The sequence below is a fragment of the Aedes aegypti genome, chromosome 3, assembly GCF_002204515.2.
Source record: "Aedes aegypti strain LVP_AGWG chromosome 3, AaegL5.0 Primary Assembly, whole genome shotgun sequence".
Lineage (NCBI taxonomy): Eukaryota > Metazoa > Arthropoda > Insecta > Diptera > Culicidae > Aedes > Aedes aegypti.
In genome coordinates this window covers 367,675,045-367,696,998 of record NC_035109.1, presented here as the reverse complement: position 1 = coordinate 367,696,998, position 21,954 = coordinate 367,675,045, and positions in this window count along the sequence as shown.

Below are 21,954 nucleotides of genomic sequence, written 5' to 3'. Positions count from 1 at the left end.
TTGAAGTCACTGTTGGCCTTAAGTGTTCGGAATATGAATGAAAACGGTATGAAAGCGAATTTGTGTTCCATGTTAACTGTTCCACAATTATTAACAATACAATTAATTGCTATTGTTGAGTTGGTGAAGCATAAAGGAAACTATTTTTTATCGAAGTGCAAGTTGACGTCAAAGAATTCTTTAGGACTTGACTTTTCGGTTATGAGTAGCAGGGTATGGAATAGAATGAAATTAACAATGTAGAAAGCAGCGATACAAAATGGAAGAAAATAATGCAAATATCCATTGCCCAGAATATCATGAACCTGAAGACCATATCCTCGAGTTCCAGATCCTAGAATGGCATTACTTCGAATTCCATTATCATAAGGCTATGTCATTCAAGGTAATTATAAATTTGGGACAAGAGTATTCAGTATAATGGTGCGTTCAGGGTGATGACTCTTTAGTTAATGACACTCGGAGAAATTAAATTCGGGGTTATGGGGTAGAATCTTTTCAAGATAGTGTTGATTCGAGTATTGATTTTTATGGAATATTTCTTACATTTCTTAAACGTATTTCAAGTATTCAGGCTTACTCTTCTCGAGTTGGCTTGAGAATATGTTTATTTATTTATACGATTCTTTCGCTATTGTATTTATCTTACGTATTTGTGAGATCGACAAAACAGGTAAATTATAGATTTGTAAAAAATCTAAGTGTTGCAATGCATGCTACAAAATATCACAATAGTATTGATAGTGGTCTAGAGTGCCATAGTTTGGTCAATAATGCATTTACTCAGCAATTGCGGTTTAAGTTCTGGGGCAGTACAACGTAGTCAGAACAGCCGGGTGAAACTAGTTGGATTATAACAATATTTTATGACTAATAATAACAACATAAAATTGGCTCCGTAATGCCTCATATCACTTGAGCCTTTTAAAAGTCAGTCAATTGTGAAAGACTTTGACGGCATGTAAGTGCAATGTCATTGAAATCATTTGAACATGCTTGCCGGTATCAGAATGCCTAATTAATCTATTGAATATTAGTAATTTTAACAGTTACACTTCAAAACGGCGTAACTCGAAATTTCAACGATTTCCTCATTCACAACTCCGCCCAGAGGTTACAAATATCTAAAAACACCTACTTTGAATCAAATTTTGTTGGTTCATTTCCTCTGATAATCACGACCAATAAAAATCCGTTTAAATATCTCAGATTTCCTTTGAATTTGTAGACTTATACAATGAAAAGGGCGTAACTTCGAAACGGGCCCTACGATTTTTTCAAAATCTTGCTCTGACATGCAGCTTAGCTATGGAAAACGACTGGTGAGCACAGATTTGATGGAGATTTTTTTCTGATAATAATGGTCAGGGGAGCACCGTGATTATTGTTTTATAATTCGGCATCAAACAATACTTTGTCAACCTTTGATAGGAATATTCAAAACATGCTTTAGAATTTTAATCTAAGAGCAGTATTTTTTCGAAGAAGCTAATTTTGGCCCTTGTAAGCAAAAAAAAAATGTGTAAAAAAATCTCTGAAAGGAAAAAGTTGAAAACAATAAGGCTGCGTCCATTAATTACGTTACATTAAAATTTGCATTTTTAAACCCCCTTCCCCTCTCTATATTTTTAGTATGAGTCGTATCGCTTGAGCCTACTCCCCCTAGATCATAACGTAATTTATTGACGGCGCCTTATTAAACCATATTTGTTTTATCCTTTGCACCAGTAATAGTGGTACGTTCCTATAATAGTGAGTCTAATCGGAATCAATGTAAACCACCATAATTTGAATCAAAGACTGGAACATGTTCCAATAAGGGTAGAAGTGCTTTTTTAAAAGTTTCGATGATTTTAATTTTTAAGTTTATTTTTACATAAAATAGAATAGAAGTGCTTTCGAAAGTATTCAGATAAAAAAAAAAACGAGTTTCCGATATGTTTTGACGATTTTTTCCGTTTTTGACATGGTTTCTCAGGCATCCATACTATGTGAACAGCCCACTTGAGTCTGCCGGTAGGTACACTCAATAAAAACCACTATATTCAGACTCGAAAATAAAATATGTTCGAACAAAGCGCAAGCAGAGTCTTGCCACATAGCACACATTTTGTATCGGCTTTGCAGCTCAGAGTTCTTATAATCATGGAAATACATGCATTGCGTATGTGGAAGTATACCACAGTAGTACTGTGCCCTGCAAGAAAAAAAATCTCGGAAGTCAATTATCGGAATATGTCGATATACCGTCGCAGTGATAATAAAAATCATTGAGGCTCTAGCAAGAATTGATCATTTGTTTAAGCTGGGAGAGTAGTTTTCTTACGATTAGCCAACAAATCACGAAGAACAAGAACGCCCGTTTAACATAACTTACCAAATGAAGAGACTGTCGTTTTTATTTTTCTATATTTGTTACCCGTTAGGGAGAAAACTGACAATTTTCAACCTCCTTCCCCTGAACGCTTTTAGAAAAAGTGGTTTGATGGAATTGTTGGATTTCAAGCAAATTTCAAAAGTGTCAACATTTAATCCATAATTTCGATGTCTCACCGGTTTCTTTTTTAGATCTACACGTTATGCGCTCATTTGGCACTTCAAAATCTTCAATGATATGAGCAAAATCATTAATTTTTGTGAAATTAGCGGAATAATACGATTAGCTAAAACAGAAGCCAGTAAAACGAAATGTATTCGTTACCTTACTGAGTTTTCCTGTCTGTGTTATGTGTGTGAACATACTATCTACATCGATTATTTAAAGCAACGTTCCTTACTTGTTGGGCATTCTGTACGACGTTTGATTTTCTAACGAATTATTCTATTTATTCTCGATAGAAAACTATCAAACATTCTTGACTAGTAATGCTCTGGTTGGAGTATTCTACACACTAAGCTCTTACGGTGAATTTCACCGTAATCTCAACAGCTGAACAGTTCGGTGAAATAAAACACCGTAACTTCGTCGTAATTTAACGGATTCCGGTGATTTTTTACCGAATACTGTAAAAATTTACAGTACTCCGTTAATTTATTTTACCGAATGTTTAGCTGTTGAAATTTCACAGGAATCCGTAAAATAATTCAAGTGTGTACGTACCATTATAAGAATTTTAACCAAAGATACAAGGCGCACAAAATAATTAAAAAAAATTTACAAGCTTGGCCTAGGAGTTGCCTAACTGCATACTGGAGAATCCCTTTGGGTTCCTAGGTTTTTCTACTAGGCTTCAGTGGATTCTTAAGGCTACTGAGTGGAGTTTGATTTTAATCATGTATAATTGGTTACAGGGGATGCTGCGTGGAACCTAGCGATTACAACTTAAATTTACAAGTAAACTTCTGAGATTTATAGGACGTTATGTGAAATATTAGCGGGATACTGTTTATTTCTGGTGATATCTAGAGTATTTCTGGTTTCCAGTGGAATTTGGGGATCACAAGTGGTAGCCTGGGAATAAAAGATTTCTGAAAATTTCCATCAAATACTTAAGAATTTTTAGCAATATTTCAGCGGAGCCATAAGAATCTAAGCGTCAGCTATTGAGCTATGTGGGATCCTGTTGATTCCTAGCAATAAGCTTCAGAGTCTTAGCACAGACAAACAGACGTCACACTCCTACCATTGTCCATCGAACACCTTTTTAACAGTCGATTCAAAAATATGGTACGTTGCCAATACGCCACCCGCTGCGCCCGCATCGTTTTTGATTGCATTTGACGTTTACACACTAACGCCATCTGTTGGCACGTAGGCCAAACACACGGATTTTCGCATTGGGCCTACATGTCCTCGTGATTATGAATTTGATTAAGATTTGTTCTATGTGTTATGTATATTTGTTTGTGGTCATAGTGTTCCTGTGGATTCCTTACGAGCACCTGAAGACCTCTGGGAGTTCCATAGCGAAATCCTGAAAATTTACATTGATTTAACGTAGGGTGCAGAAATACTTGGGCAATTCCATGATTCTTAAATTGAATTAAAAGTGCCAAGAATAGGATCCAGCTCCCAGCCTATGTATCTCACTATCTATTAAACGACATATAAGACTCATTTAAAATTAAAATAGTAAGTAGCTTATATGCGTATTTTACGAAATTATGTGTCGCATTGATGGATCATTCCGCATTCATGCGGACTGCAGGTCACAGGATAGCACCACCGTTCTTTAGCACTTTGGGATCATTTATTCATAAATTTCACATCGACATTTCTATGGTAAATCCTATAAAAAGCTTAGTAAATAACTGTATTGAAAAATACCATATTTTTTGTGTACAGCAACCGATAACAGATAATTCTAAGGAGCGATTCTCGGCTCACAGAATTTTGTTGAATTCGACGCTACGGCTTAAAGGATAAACTGATTTTTAATGTTCATTTAATTAAAATATCGTTTAGTTTTGCAAAACCCAGATTCAGCAAAAAAAATATAAAAGTATATCTTACACAGTACGAACGCAACCTGTAAAATTATGGGGAATTGAATGCAACAAACGACCTCCATCATATATGATAGATATTGATGCGTGATCTCAAAACTACATTGCTGCTGGTTTGAAAATGACCTATAAATAGCTACCAAACTAGGAGAAAAAAAGAGTCCTATACGGGATTCGAACTCTCGACCTCTAGATATATAGCAACACACCCGATCTTTCCGGGTTGTCTTGCCTCCTTTGCAAATGGTTGATGAAAATTGAACAGGTTCATCTTGGGTGAATGTATCGCAGAATTGTTCCGATGGCTGGTAGTTTCATCGAGAAGTGATTGAAAAAGCAGTCAACAATGCGGAGCGTCCTCTCGGCCGCCTGATTGTTGAGCGTGGCTGGGTTTATTTTGTAGCACTTTCATGTAAGTTTCTAGCGGATTAAAATGAAATATAGTTGGAATATTGTATTTCTGTATTCTTGCGCAGTTTAAAGAGAATTTACAATTCTTGAATACAGGTCACTCATGGAGAATAAAACTTATGAGTGATTCCAAGCAACAGCACCAAAATTTGGTAAATTTTTTAATTCATTTTTTTCTATTGAGCTGGAACTTTGCACAGTTCTCCAGTTCCATCTAAATCGTCATTTTCCGATATCAAATCTTCAAGTTGAGTCACGACTAACTTTTCAAAAGGGTGTATGTGAAAATGGTTCAAAAATATTCAAAAAGCTGCACAGCAAAAACGGTTCATTCGATTGTTAGACAACTAAAGAAACAAAGTTAGACAACTAAATAAAAATTCAAAAAAAAAATACACACAGTAAAAAAAAATTTTTTTTTGCATAAAAAAACATAATTTTTGACACAAAAACTCGAATATCTCAAAACCCTATCGGAATACCAACGTAATTTTTTGATGGAAAATGGTCCATTATATTAGCTATCTACCATAAAAAGTGATGGTAAACCAATAAACAAAAAAGTTATGACATTTCAAAAATGTCACAATTTTCACATTTAGTAGACAAAAAATTTTTTTTCGGTGTAAATTATTACGGGAACCGCAGTTTGTTGCTGATTTTATTGTTAAGGGCCTTGCGTGAATTAAACAAGTCGTTTTCATGTATTCATTAGTATTATGTATATTATATGTATAAATATTATATGTATATGTATATATGTATAAATTAAAATGAATTAACAGATTACACGAAAATAATTTTTTTTTTACCAGGATATTTTTTTTAGAGTATGATCGATGAGTTTCTAAATGTTATATATAAACTTTAAAAGTTTTGGATTTGGATATGCGTTATGAGATCATGAAAACATTTTATTAATACTTATTTATTTATTTATTGTTGATTTGTTGAAACAGATGTCGCTGATGGTACCGTGGCAAGACTATCTGCACTTGGTACTTCTGGTAACTCCTCAGTTGTTGTCGGTGCATCTAGTAATTCCTCAGTTGTTGTTGTTTTCGAACTTCCTGCAACCTGATCCACCGATGATGTACAGATTGCCCGTTTGTCAACGTTTAAACGGCAGGACGTACAAATGCGTAAATTTGTATTCAATGTAGACATTGGAGCATAACCAGCCGCTTTCAGTTTATCTATGGTGCTTTCGGTGAGATTTCGTAGCTCTTTCGAACACTTTTTTTCTGCAAACGGCCTGCAACAGTTGAGAAAGCGACTACTCATGTTGCTCGTTAGATTTTAATAAACAAAATCACTTTTAAGTTTTTACTGACTAGTTTGGTGTCGTTTGCTTGACTGAAGAAAAGTTTTACAATTAAATCTTTTATAACCATAGTGGTAGTATATTTTTAGCTTTTTCGTGAGTATGTTCATGGTATGTACCTATCATGTTTTTGATGTTGTTGAAGTTACTCGCTTTCTCCCAAATATGATTAACAAAGTCTATTTTCTACCAAGGCGGGTCTATACCCAGGTGTAATCAGATTTTAACTATGTGGAGAAAACCAGCGCCGAGAAAACCGACCTGCTTTACGTATACTAGATCACCTGGGTATAGACCCGCCTTGTTCTCTACGAGGTAAACTTTTTGCATGTAAACTAGTCGTATACCTGTATAGAAAACTTTTTTTGTAGCTTTTGTCTTCAATATTAGATTTCTTATAGGTTTCTTTTATCAAAAGGTTTCAACACTATTGAGAGAATTTTTCTTCAGTTACGTACAATAAAAAATATGACACTATCAAGACTTTAGATCACAACACTGGATCGCGTCTAACTTTCTAATAGATGCTATAATAGTTATGAATAATTAAATAAAATATCATGAAAACAACTTGTTAACCTCATGTGGTACCCTTAACAAAAAATTCAGCAACAAACTGCGGTCCTAAAAAAAATTAACTATGAAAAAAAAAAAAAATTTCACTAAGTGTCAAATTTGTGAAATATTTGAAATGTCATAACTTTTTTGTTTATTGGCTTACCATCACCAAATTTTTATGGTAGATAGCTAATATAATGGACCGTTTTCCCTCAAAAAATCACGTTGGTATTCCGATAGGGTTTTGAGATATTTGAGTTTTTGTGACAAAAATGATGTTTTTTAATGCAAAAAAAAAATTTTTTTTACTGTGTTCATTTTTTTTTGGAATCTTTATTTAGTTGTCTAACTTTGTTTCTTTAGTTGTCTAACAATCAAACGAACCGTTTTTGCTGTGCAGCTTTTTGAATATTTTTGAACCATTTTCACATACACCCTTTTGAAAAGTTAGTCGTGACTCAACTTGAAGATTTGATATCGGAAAATGACGATTTAGATGGAACTGGAAAACTGTGCAAAGTTTCAGATATTTTTGAAATGGTCGATCAGAATCGACTTGCATGCCTCCGTGGAATCCCTCTTATAAAAAATATTAAAGACATTTACTGCCATGAATCGCTAGTCAGTCCCATCTGTAAAAAGTAAGCATTGAGTAAATTGACTGAGAAGTTTTCAAATTCGGGTTACATTAACATTACGGGTTTATAGATCCATAGCATACAATATGGCCCATAAACATATGTGAAAATCGTCATATCATGTGTTATTGTAGTTTTTGAATGACAAATGCAAACGAAACAGATTTGTATTGTACTGTTCAACCTGTTTTGACTCTGTTGTTGATCATGTTTGTTATCTGTTATTTCTACCTTATTAGAGAGGAATTAGAAGCATACCTTCAAATTTTGACATGCCGTCATCGAGTTCAATATTTTTGTGATGAAAGACCAGAGTACACGACAACTAAACGCTTTTTCTAACATTTATCGAGCAAACCTTCAAACTTTTTTGCTCTGGTACATTATTTAGGTAAGTAAGAAAAATATGGTAAAAACAATCTTCCTAGATAGCGCAGATATGTCAGAATATACGCAAGTAATCAGAAATTACATTCACTCACGAAAACAATAAAATTACCGCTTCACGTTTAAAAAAAATTTCGCATTTTTTATGGGCCATACTGTAGTTGTATTCTACGGAAATCTGCTTCGAAGTGTTAGGTTCCAATTTTGGCAACTGAAATATCGCCATTGTTGCCAAAAACGGAATCCCACTGTACCCCTGTCCACAGATGCCCTATTTATTTATGTTTTAATGAATTCTACGTATACATCAATCATCAATAAAAAACTATCCAATGGTTTTCAATATGTCGAAAACAGTATATTGGAGTATTGTTCAGGAAATCCTAAAGATTCGTATCCAAAATAATACTCGAAGAATTTTTAACCAGTTCATATGTACTAATTTATGACAGACACTACGACGTTTTTAATTTTTTTTTCTAATGTTTACTTTAAAATATGAAAATGTGACACAATTTAAGATTTAAATTTTGATCCATCTTCATCAGAGAACGTCTATCCAATTTTTTATATATTTTGGAAAAATGCAATATGATTGTTAAATAATGGAACTTTAGAGAATATATTACACAGGTAAACTTCATCATACTGTAGTTTTCTCCTATGGTGGGTCTCAGGAATTTAGTCTGATACCTTTGTCTAATGTTGAACAAATTGTCCGGAAATCATTAAAAGGAGAATTTTAGGAAACGTTGAAGCAAATTGCTTGAAAATAGTTTCATTCATTACTAATTCTTTTACGTCAAATAGACGTTCCGCGACGTCGATACATATGCCACCGCCTGTAAAATTCGCTTTGGCGCACATCTCTACATAGGGCAATTTCTGAAATATTGTTTTAGAAAATCCGCTTTAAAGTCAAGAAGTTCCTTAAACAGTCCGTCTAGAGACTTCTAACTAAATTGTTTCGAAAATCCCTTCCTCGATTTCTCTGAGAATTTCTCCATACGCCAATCTCTTGTAGAATCTACGAGAAACAAATAATGAAATCTTTGAATGAATTTCCCATAGAAACCAGAAGACAATTTACTAATGGAACGTCATAACACGTCACTCTAATCCTCATTTGAAGAGTTCTGAGTGTAATTCGCAGAATTATTCCTGAAGAAATCTCTAAATGACAAGGTTTTACAATTGATGGCAATTCTTTAGAAGCCCTTGTTGGATTACTAGAGGAATTTTTGAATCAATCCCTGGAATCCCTGGATTCTTAAAGATTGTGTAGATAAATTAGTGAATAAAATTTCAGGAGTAATCCCTAGACGAGTTTCTTGTGAAAATAGTCTAGAAATTGAAAGAGAAAATGCTGGAGAAATTATTTGAAAAGAGGGAATTTTACTACAGTCAATTCTACATAAATACGTAATTCGAGTTATAGATCCAATAGATTGAAACCGCTGGATCAGCAATTCGTCGTTGAATACCTAGCTGGTTTACGTAAGGGGCACAAGATGACAGACCAGATGTTCACCTTGCAAATGATTGTTCATAAATTCCTAAAATTTAGTTAAGAGAAATGAGCTGTGACAGATAATGTCTGAACATGGTTTTCTGGCGAAGATAATTGGGCTGATAAGTACGTGTAATGTTGGATGATTCGAAATCAAGCGTTCGGATTTCAGACAGTGTCAACCTCTTTCGTGATATCGAATGGAATGAAGCATGGAGACGCACTTCCGAATTGCTGTTCAACATTGTATTCGTGAGGGCTATTCGGAGATTCGTACAATGTGGCTAACGACATTTGTTCAGCTGGAGTATTGTGCCACTGAATCTTCTATTGAGTAGTAATGTAATGGACTGTCATCATGTTTTGACAATCAAATTGAAGTGTTGTACGTAATATTTGAACTTTTGGCTTTATTTAGACTCATAGTTTGATATTCGATTTACTCGTCAATAATCTATTATATAATTTACCATCTTTGATTTACTTTTAATTCATCTGTGTATTACATTCGTTTCAATTTAATTGGGGTAGAATGGGGTGCACTGGAGGAGGTGGGGAATAAATTGCTCCAATCTACAATTCTAATCAGATGCATAAAGGAAAGCCTTCTGGCAGCTCTCATTGGTTCACAGTTATCCTTTTTCCCAACACATGCTAACGGACTTTACATAAAACTTTCATTGCGTCGCATCGTTTAATTTTCGTGATACTTTTTCAATTGTTGCAGGATTAATTACATCTAATTATTTATACTTTTTTGTAATCTTACGATGGGGAACAAACGATTGTGTGCTCATAATTAGTTTAATTGCCTTTGTCCTTTGGTTTCTTTGTTTTTTTTTTAACAATGTTTGGCTGAATTTCCATCGAGTTCAATGTTGAGACAGATATAATTTACACCTAATTACTTGTTCGTCGAAACTTTGATTCGATTCCCTTCCACTATGTACACTTCATCAACTTTCAATTATATTTAATTAGATCTCTCTACCCTCTTAAGTTTGATTTGTTTTCCATTTTCTTGGGGATAATCCCCTTCCTCTATGTATTTCATAATGATATAATCAATCAATTATCGATTTTTTCCGACTCTTTCCCTACTGTCCGGTGGAAGATATTCCGTTTTTATAATGACTAAAGAAAAGTCCCTTGCGCCTTGCTATAGCAGTGCACTCATACAGCCGCGCTTTCCTTCGCAATCTCCCAGGAGATTTAAAAAATAAGAACACCACCCGGCTTTTCTCCCGATCGGAAAACGTAAGAAGAATAACTAGGTGGAAAACTCTTTCGGTGTCTCCGCTTTCCATCCCCCTCCTAACCGTTCGCGGGCTTCATTTGCATACAAGCGAGATGATGGTGGTTTGCGTCGTTTGGCTCTGTGTGAGGAAAGGACGAGGGGGTTGCCCGTCTGTATTTACTTTTCATTTAGCGAAAACGTGATCGGCGTGTACAATGATCGGGCCGGCGATGCTTTCCACGCATACTACGATCCGTTTCGCGCGAATCGGAACCACGTGCAACGATGCAGACAGAGAAAAGCAAAACAAGCTCCCCGTCTGCCCCCCTCTTGGAAGAAGAAAGGCTGGATGGAGCGCGATAAAGGGGGTCAAACAACAAACATAGCAATAATGGCAATAATAGAGGTAACAAGTTGAAGAGCCCGGCAATCGCGCGTGAGTGGGTGAAAGAGTGGTTTGCTCTTTTGCTCTCCGAGCCCACTCAGACCAAAAAAAAAGCCCACGAGCGCTCTTTCTCATCGGCTATGTATTTTCTATATAAACAATGCGAGTATCGTGATTTCTATGTGACTGTATGAGTGGGTGTACGTGCGCTAGTTAGCGAGTGGTGTTGGTGCCGAGCGGGTTGCCCATTATCCTCGTCACCCGTTGACAACCAAGGGGAACAGGATGGTGTCGGTGTTTGTTTACATTGCGAACACATTAATCTCATTAACGCCCGCTCGACGAGGCTCTGCCTTTTGTTCCGATTCTCTTTAGCCGTTAGGATGCAGTCAGCGATGCCAGATTTTCAGAGTATTGATTTCGTAGATTTGAAGTAAGGCTACTCCATAAGCCACGTTGTCTTTTTTCGGGTTTCCCTTCTGGTCTATACAATAATAACTATATAACGGTGCAAATTGTTTTTTTTTTTCAAGAAATATTCTGCAGTCAAAACTTACAAAATAGGGCAACTTCAATTATGTCCATCTTTGGCATAACTTCAAAACTACAACTGTTCCTACACTGAGGCAAAAAAACTTGATAATTTCTTAAGGAATAATTATGATTTGGCGCCACAACGATTATTGTTGAAATTTTTAAGTTTTACTTATGATTTTCGTGAAGATTTTCAACGAACGCCTCATATATCAGGCGAGTTCAAAAATGGACATGTTTTGATAACATGTGATCTGTTTTCGATTAACTTGTACCTAACATCGAAAGCGGAGTAGTTCTTCTAGCGATTACTATGATAATTATTTCAAGTAATTGTTGTTAAAGAATTCAAAGCTCTCACTTATGAAACTTATGATCCCATTTTCGAAATGTTTAAGCGTGCAATGAAACCATAATTTGGCTGGTTCATAAGTCTTGATTTATGGAAAACCTAAGTATTTTTGCCTCAGTGTAGGGGAGCGCTAGGGGGGCATAGAACAGTATGAAAATTAATTTGTTAGCTGATTCTGAACAATTAAAATTTTTGAATATTGCATGCATATTTGCAAAAAGAGAATGATTCGACTGATGTGGGCTTTAGAGCTGCTGGATTCACAACTACAATACAAATTCTCCCTAGAAGAGGACTCGATTCCGAGTTGAAACGTCCGAAAAAATCTATAAATATCGTTTCGATTTCTTCCAAGATTGCAGTGCAGGATCCAGTAGTTCTTATGCTTTCTTCTTAAAAAAAAAAACTTTCAAAAGTGTCCTAAATTCCTTTGGTATTTCGATGAAACATTATGAAAAATTTCCGCTAGTAAATCCTTCAGAAGGATAATAATTTTTTCTGCTTTGTTTTTCAACAGTTTAGTTTCTACATTTTGCCATAAATATTTCGAAAAATTAAAAAATTCCTATCAGATCTTCAATATTTTTTTACAGATTTTCATTATTTTTTTTTCATTCTGGTACATTTTGCTTTAAGAGTTTACCATGGTATTCTTCTTGTTATTCTAACTGGATTTCTACAACATGTTTTAACTCTAAAATTCAGCAATCAACTTCTTTCTTTGAACTTTTTTTACGAATTCGGCTAAAAATTCAAAATTTTATGTATAAGTCCACCATAAATTACACCAAAAATTCTTCCCATGTTTCCTCTACAATAATTTAAGAAAAAGCTTCGAGAAATTCTAAATTTTCACAAAATTTTAAATCAGAAAATTGTACTACAAGTGCCGACAATTGCTCAAGACACTCCGTTAAACGCATTGAATGTTTTGTTAGAATGCCTACCGACAAAAAAAAAATAAAATATCGAAATTTAGATAAGTTTGATTTGTCAGGACATTCCTTTATTTAAAATTAAGATATGACGGACAATCATTAAAACAAATAGATCGAAAATTCCTTATGCACAGCAATATTAGTTAATTTTGTTCTGTCGAGTTGAACAAATTTGAGGAAAGTAATAAAAAAATAACCCGTTTCTGAAAATAAGCAATCGGTGAATGCATGAAAATCGCTCAACGAATTCTTAGCACTAGTCTCTCCGAGTGTCGCATTTTGAATTTGCTTATATAAACAGCTCAATGATGTATTGATTATATTTAATATTTTGGTATGAAGAAATTGGCTTGAAAATTTTATACAAATTAGAAAATTGGTAACATATCTAACAAAATCATTGGAAAAAACGAACCAAAAAAAAACTTCAGATATTACTAAAGAAATTCTTCCAGCTTTCTGCTGCTGCTGCTTTTTATTTTTCACTGAAGTTTTTTAATGTTTTGTATAAGTTGAGGATATAAATTCAACTGCGATTCTAGAATTTCTAGAGAACTATTTCCTAGAATGCAGGTGCTTTGAAAATAAGTTTTAACTGATAGCCCAAAATAAATCGTGGACAAATCGAGTTTCATATAGTTAGCTGAGGTGTTATTATTGGCGGAATTGCAATGTAATGTTTGGCAGAATTTCTAAAGAGTATCAGAATGTACGTAATGTAACTCTTTGTGAAATTCAAGCAGGCACTCCTTATGAAAATTCTAGCATATCACACAAACATTTCAGGAGTAATGAAAATAGCAATCAATAGACAAAAAATATATTTGTTTTACTAGTTCCAGATATGTTTCAATTTTGTGAAGTAATTAAATACAAAATCCTTATAGAAATTGATTGCTCAAAGATATCTCTGTGTGATGTAGAAAAAGTCGGTCAAACATTTATTTACGAATTTACAAAAATAAAAAAAAAAGATTGACAATATTTTAATAAAATTCCTTAAAAAAATGGAGCAAACCACGAAAATACTCAATTTTTCTTTAAAAATTATCGACGATTTTGAATACAATGTCTTGTAAAATTCTTCCATGAAGTTCAGCAGAAATTGAAAGAGTAAACAACCTAATTATTGTTCCAGATATTGGCGAAGCTTTTTTTTTACAATTTGTGCAACAAATTTGTTAAAGAGTACAGCATGACATTTTTACGATGATGCTTTTCGATATTACAGGTTCCCTCAGGTACTTACAGAGAGAACGACAATGAATTCATGAGATTCTCCATAAATTACTTTTGAGAAAGTGTGTAGTGAAAGTACCTCAAGAAACACAAAGAAGAATCCTGGAACAAAATCCGAAAACTGTGGGATAATTATTCCTCTATAACATTGAAATATTCCTGGAGAAAGAAATTGAGGAATCTCTGAAAGAATTCACAGATAAGACTTTCGACAATGACATGGAGGAATATCTAGATGAATTTTTATAGGAATCTGTTAAAAACCTTGAATATGTTTTTAATTTAAAATACATACTTCCAGCTTAAGATCACTAGAAAAAGCTTTCACAAAATATATAATATATTCACAAATGTGATTTATGGAGAAATTTTGTCGCAGTTGTGGTTCACTGTTGGAATTTCTCAGGGAAGTTGTTTAGGTGCATTGCAGAAATTTATCGAAACGAATAACTGGATCCATTTAACATCCATATATCCATCAATTCTTCTAAGTTTTTTTCCAGAGTTTTAGAAGAAATTCGATTAGGGTTTTTTTCAGTTATACATCCAGATTGTTTCTTAGGGAATTTCTTCAGCATTTCGTCTAAGTACTACTCCTGCAGTTCTACCAAACATTTTTCGAGTTATGTTTTTAATAAAATCACCATGGAATAGTTCATTTTGTGTTTTCCCTGATGACGATAATGATGACCAGCCGGAACATTGTAGGTAATATAATAGTTTCGCATTATTCAATCAAGTCTCGAAAAGCCAAAAATGATGGATCAATTCCTTCAGGGATTCCATCTGAGGTTTTTTAAGTAATTGTTTCAAAAAAGATTGTAGGATTTTCTTTTTTTTAAGGCACTCTGTGCTCGTGGCCACTACTGTGCCGGACTCAGTTTGTCTCAGTCACCATCTGATACTGACGGAGGCTGGATGTGCTCCCCAAAGCACGGTCCTCCGTGAGGCGTCTTCTGGTGGCTGGACGGGTTTTTTGTGGAGGGGCTGGGAATCGAACCCATGACCTTCCGTTTATGAAGATTGTAGGATATTATCCAGAAATTAAATTGATATTTTTTTTTGTTCAGAAAGCCGTGCAGGAGAACAACTTAAGCACTTACACAAGTTTAATCTGGGGTTACTTTACGGCAACTAGCCAGATTTAAAAAAATGTCCAATGACTTCTGAAAAATCTAGACGTTTCCCTGAAAACATTACTGAAAGAATATCAGGTAAAATTTCTTAAGGAGTTTTTCGTGGGAAATTTCTCAGTGTATTTCTGAAGAGTATATTGAAGGAATCCTTGAAGGATAACCTGGGATAGCAACTAGAACAATTCATGGATATTGTTTTTGAAAATTTTCTGGAAAACAATAGCAAGTTTGTGGAAAAATCATTTAAAGAATTCTTGGAAAACTTCTTATGGAAGAGATGAAAAATATTTTAATGAATTCTGTCAGCAAATCGTAAAGAAATCTGTTAGATCCAGTTTTGTAGGAAATCCGTAGAAATCTTTGAAAGACTGTTTGAAAGAGTTTTGAATTTCAAAGGAACTTGCTCCTAGTTTTTAAATCTCTCAAGAACGCTTGACAAATTCGCAAAGTAGCAAGGTCCGACCAAGCTGAGTGTTTCAATTTCCAATGCGCTTTCTTCTTGTTCGCCGAGCGACAAAATAGACAAAAACGGCAACCGACTCCTTGTGCCGAAGGCATCCGATTGCTGTAGCGAATGATTCTTTACATTCCAATTCCGCACGAGTGGCATTCGTATTTGAGAGCTGAAGAGCATTCACTGACTGGTAATACACAAGGCGAAATGTTTCAGTGAACGCAAAATCTGTACATTTCGCAGGAAGCTTTCAGTGACCGAATGGCGAACGCGTTCTTTCGTGTCTCCAATTTAAGAGAGGATAGGTGCTCTCTCCGCTCCGTATATCTTTTCATTTTCGGTTTATCTCAATCGTTTACGATTCGTCGGGATTGCGCTCACCCTAGTAGCGTTCGGCAGTCATTGAACATTCGGTGGCAGCAGATACTTTGCAGACATTTTATCAGTAGCGTTCGGGTGAGTGAGTGAATTTTCCCATGCTTGGTTGAAGGCCATCGTTGGAAAGCGATAAAGAAATCTTTAGAGTAATATATGAAAAACTGGCGTTCGGCGGTAAACAAGGTCAGTGAGACCACTGTGCAAAATTTTATGTAAGGGGTTAACCTGAAGTAACGACATTTTGTATTTTGGAAACCAAAATAATAATCGAATATTTTTCCTTTTAAAATATGCATTGAGCTGCCGGAAGAATAAAGAGAAGGTTTTTTATTATGAATTTTGACTGAAAGATACGATTTTTTCGTTGATCAATTTTTGCGCGTTCCAGTTTTTATCTTATCTCATGGTTCCTGATAGGTGCCTTTTTGTTTTCTCGATTCTCATTTAGACTCTTTTTTGATCTGGTTGCTATCTTTGCTCAGAGTGTTCAGAAATTATCATCTTCAAGACGCTCAGTCGCTAAGGCTAACTAAATCACCTAGAACGTCTCTAGTGCTGAGAATAGAAAATTTTTGGCAGTAGTTTGTTTACACTTCTATGGAGAACAACTGGTGTATGTTGGCCAAAGTAAGGTAAGTGTTCCCTTAGTTGTGGGTGTTCTTATAGTTGCGCTAGTGCCATTTTCACTGATTTTATTACATTAGCCACAGATCCGAAACTGCCAATCGACGTATTGGCTTGTTGAAACACGGAATATTTGAAAAGAGCTTTCAAATTGCTTTGAAACTGAAGAAATAAAATTGCTTGAAGTTTTCTTACTTGTTCCAACAGTTGCGATAAAGTGTATTATTTGTCACTGGCATGCCTTGGATTACTGCGATGAAATCATTTTTCTCATTAATTCGATGGTCGTTACTTTCCGTTAAAAAAAATTAACATGTGCGTTAATTGCGCTTCTTGAATTTAGGCGGTTAAATGAAGTTCAATAATGCTTAGTACCTCCAATATTGTTACATCTACCCTAGTCATTTGTGTTCAGAAATAACGCCAAATGGAACTGTATTGAAGAAAAATGTTCTGCACAAACACATGGAAAATCAAATTCCAAGCCAACAAAAATGCTGAAGATGCCGATAATAACAGTTTGTTGAGTGCTCAAAACCTACAAGGGATCTCTGAGTGTGGAAAGAAATTGACGGATCTAATGAAAACACTAAAATCAGATATGATCAGCTGCGCAGCAAGGTGTTGAAATGTGTTAAAGCCAACTCCGTTCTTTCGATCTGAAGGGATAACGCCAACTTTCAAACAGTGTGGAACATCCTTTTCAGCAAAAGCTACGAGTCGAGTCGCACAAAGCCAGTAAACATTCGAACCGGCAAATATAGCAGAAATCCGTAGGCAAAAAGCGTGTAAGGCACTTGTACGATCGTGTTTTGACGAAACACAAAGGCTGCACTTTGCTCGATGACGAAACATACATCGAACTCGATTTTGAGCAACTTCCCGGTCAAAAGCTTTACATCACGACTGAACGTTGAGACGTGCCGGGAAGATTCAAGTTCGTGTTTCACGACAATTTCACGAAGAAGGCCATGAGTTGGCAAGTGATTTGTAGATATCGCCCGAAATTGGAACCATTCGACACATCCTTGACTATGACATCCCAAGTTTATATAATAAAATGCCCAAAAAACGTGTATTGTCGTTCAGCCACACCCGAAGTCGTCTATTGGAACGATTTGACCAGCTGTCAGTACTCCTAGGTGGTTTTGAGTAGTATACTATCAACAAGATCGATTCTGTTTGTAGTTCCAAGCTGAATTCTTTGAATTGCTTGGAATGTTGATCAATCGAAAAAATATCAAAGCAACAATTTCAATTAGGCGGCAAGCAGTCAAGAACGTCCGGCGAATTAAGAAGGTTAAAGATTTCATTCGAACTTGATAAATATAACTATCGAGTGCTGCAACTTAAAAGTAAAAATTAATTGACTTTTCAACTTATTGAATCATGAAATGCAGGTCGTGCGCACCAATTTACTTCTAGCAACTTTTGATATAGTCTGACCAGTCCTACAAGCTCCTTATTCTTGCCTTTCTGTACAACGTGTACACTGGATACATTGTACGACATTTTAACTAAGTTAAAAATAACTGCTGAAACCGGAGACCATTAATCAATTTAACTTCCATTTTTTTTGTGTATTCAAAAAAAAAATCCAATGTAAACTACCTGGTTATTTCCATGTTTGTAGAAAATGAAATCCGTTGATTTTCGTACAATAAATCAATTCTCGTAGAAACTTTTCAATTTTCATAAAATTTACGTAGATCTGGCATCACTGGAAGCACCCCCAAGTATTGGTGAGTAAACAAAACAAGTACCGAAACGGGGGAAGGCAAGTGAAACTCTTGTTCCGCGCGCGCGGAGGCGGTTAATGAGAGAGAGGAACGGACCAGCGACGGACGGAAGCCTTTCGGCGAAAGCGACCATTAAAATTAAATGGCCGCACTTCGGTCGGTCCTCTCGCGTTGTCGTTTGTGCGCAACACAGCTTTGCACCGGTGGTGATTCGGACATTCTACTTGGTTTCGTTTTCGAAGCCATGGGAAACCCCATCGAAGCAACCCGCGATGCAATAGGGTTGCCAGCACACCGTTCTACACACTCTATAGCGCTAGAACTAGACACGGGTGGTAGGTGGCACCACTCAGCACAGTCAGTGTCAGAGTCCGCGAATGACTAATGGAAGGATAAAGCCGTCTCAGGTAACAAGATTTGCTTATGTATTTTTCTGTTGTTGTTGCTGTTGGTTCTTAGTTTGTTTTTGCTGTTTGTCTGTGCCTTCTATAGTTAATTAAATTATGCCGTCGTCGTCTTTTCTGTCGCTCGCGCAACCGGTTCTTCTGTGTAGGTTCTGCACGTGTACTGTTTTCTAATTTACGAATTTACAGTTGTGCAAAACTTTCAAGATTTGATTCAGTCTTGCTGGTTTATTTTTTATCGTTAAAATTTCCGGTCCGGGTTTGAGGTAGATTTTGTTTCTTTGATCCGATTTCAGTAGCTACAGTATGGTTTTGATTGTTAAGATTTAAGAGTGTAAAAATTTGTACTGTGGATTAACAGTGTGTGTATCATTTTTTGTTTGTTTTTTGATTGAGCCGTAGGTTGTCAGATTTCCCTAAGAAATGTTCTAAACGTTTGTTTCTCGAATTCGAAAGCTAGGGCTAAATAATATCCCAACGGGTCTACCTGTTCATTGCACATTTATTGGTTACTTTTTTTTTTTCAATTATCGACTTACATAACCTAAAATTGCACGTATTCCACATTTCAGTGTTTTCGTCTATTTGTTTACAATTTTAACAACAACTTTTCACATCCAGATTTTAAGTATTTGTTTAGGAAACAATTACGCTAACAATTGTTTACAATTTGGGTTGGGAAACTATTTGACACTTATTTACAGTTTAGATTGATTCATATTTTTATCGTTATTTTGCGGAGATTTTGGGCGGTTTCAATATTTTAACTATTGGTTTATGATTGGATTCATGAAAGTTTCTTTTCGAGCTAATGCAGTGCAGTGCGGTTTATGAGATGCTCTCATTACACAAATTATCTTACTCAGTAGGCCGTTTTCTGTTAAAATATGAAGCTACCGGGTACCCCCGTTGGTTTGACCACATTTAATCTGAACACTTTTTAATCTGTACCCCGCTAATTTGCACATCGTTCAGATTAAAAATGGTTCAAACGTCATTTAGCTCATGGAACGGAGTGAAGTGAGATGGAACGCTGGGGAACGGAACGCAGAATCAAAACAAAACAGTGAAAGAGGTAACCAGAAACACGTTTCTAAGGTGACTAGATGTTCAAATAAAAAATGAACCCCGATGGTTTGAATGAGGTACCGTTCAAATTAGCGAGGGTGCACGGTACATGGATATGACTTATTTTCTGGAGCTTGTAAAATAAAACAATCCTAAATGAAATAAACGTAACTTAAATGAAAACCTTTGTGATGCAATCACTGACTAAACTGACGTGACTCTCGATTGCTAACGGTAACCGAAAATATGCAACGGTCAATTCAAATGATGAGTGGTCGCAAATGTCAAACTGATGCAACGTCAATAGTACGAAGGTGACATTTATATTGCGCAGTTCCCACCTTGTTGGACTTCAGAAGTGCGGGCGGGTTCATAAGTGCGGAAACGTCAAACCCTTTGTTTTCGCCGTTGTCGGCCAAGAAAAGGCAGGGAATCGGTTTCGCGCCAACGAAAATTGTTTACGTTTTAGCAAAAGCATGTGCTCTCAGCAGGGTTGCTATTTTGTTTGTTTTATTTGTTTCACGAAAACTTGCTTGTAAAACATTTGTAAAAGTATGTCAGCCACTTTAAATAGGCTTGTTCGATTATAATTAATGGATCATTGAAGGTAGTTTTTGCAAGTGCTCACCGCATCAAAACAAAGGCACCACTGTACATAAGATTTAACATTGTGACAGCCATGCTGTTATGTCAAACACACAAGGCTACGGTGGCGCTATCTATGCTTTCCATAGCGTCCGTTTTGGTTATTTAATGATCCATTGTGGCAATGATGCAGTCAAGTGCAAATCTGCATTTTGATAGAAAAACCAGTGTAATTTGTCGCGTAAATGTACATTTGAAGAACTTTGGGTATGAATTCATTTGTATGGAAACATATTTGGAACCACTGCTTGGTGACCTTCGAAGTGCGATACACAACTTTCCCAATAATCCATTTATCAAAGCAAAGCACAATACAACGAGCATCTTCATCAGTCAAACCAAACAATACACACTGGTTTCAAACTAGTAAGGTATGAGTAAAATACTAAATCTAAAATAAACTAAATCAATTTCGTATGATGCATTTTAGTTTTGTCAAAACTATCGACAATCATGTGAGTCTGATTCTAAAGCAATAAATTTGAGACAAGAAAATTTTATTTCGTAAAGGAAAGCTTAGATTTTTGTATTCTCTATTTCCCAAATATGATTAAATATATTCCTTGTATTTTTACCCGAACATGTGTAGTTTTTCCTCGGAGTGCTAAAGATTTGTCCGTCAAAGTGTTTCTTTACAAAAACCACCAGGTGGAGTTAGTGTTCCAACGTATTTTCATTCAAATATTTGGCTATTATTCATGAAGCAAAATGCTCTAGCCACCACGTCAGTTTAGTCAGTGATGCAATTTTCCATCGTAATTCCTTTAGGTATTACTGCTGCTTCAATAATTCCCAGGGATTATTCTACTGATACTTTGTAACTGTTTGGTTTCGATTCATAGATTTTCATTTTTGCACGCTCAAAAAAGAATTCTGAAAAACGTGAACTGTCAAAAATACACCATGAACTACCACAAATGGTCACATAAACATGATCTAGTTCACGGTGTATTTTTGTTGTTGACGAGTTCACGTCTGCTGTTCACGGATACGAGAACGAATTTTTTTCTGTGTGTATTAGTTTATTGTGTCATGGAAATTCACAATTTTGATCATAGGCTATACGGTTTTCACATACAGTGTGATTGATAAGCAGTTATAAGCCGCTGTGTCCACAGATTTTGTCTTAGGGTTATGGAAGTTGACACATCTTCAGGGAATTCCCCATAAGTTGGTACTGGAATTAATTCAGATTCCAACTTGAATATGAATTTTTTGCTGGGTTCGAACAATTTAATACGTATGATTTCAAGTTTTAAACGGTTATCTTTTTCATTTCGAAAATGAAACTGTCTGGTGTTCAGAAACAAATAAATTTATTCAAATGCAGTTTTCATCGATGGGATGAGTTATACTTCCTGCGAGTAGCATGTTCTTATAACAACGCTAAGGTTATTTCATGAAGTTTGAGCAGTCGCATGCCAAGTTTCTATTATCTATGTTTTTCTCATGGTTCACCGGGAGTGCCATTGCAGTGAAAACCGCATTTTGTCAAACTTATTTGTTTCTGAGCATCAGTCGATTGAAAATAAAAGCTCTGTCCCGGG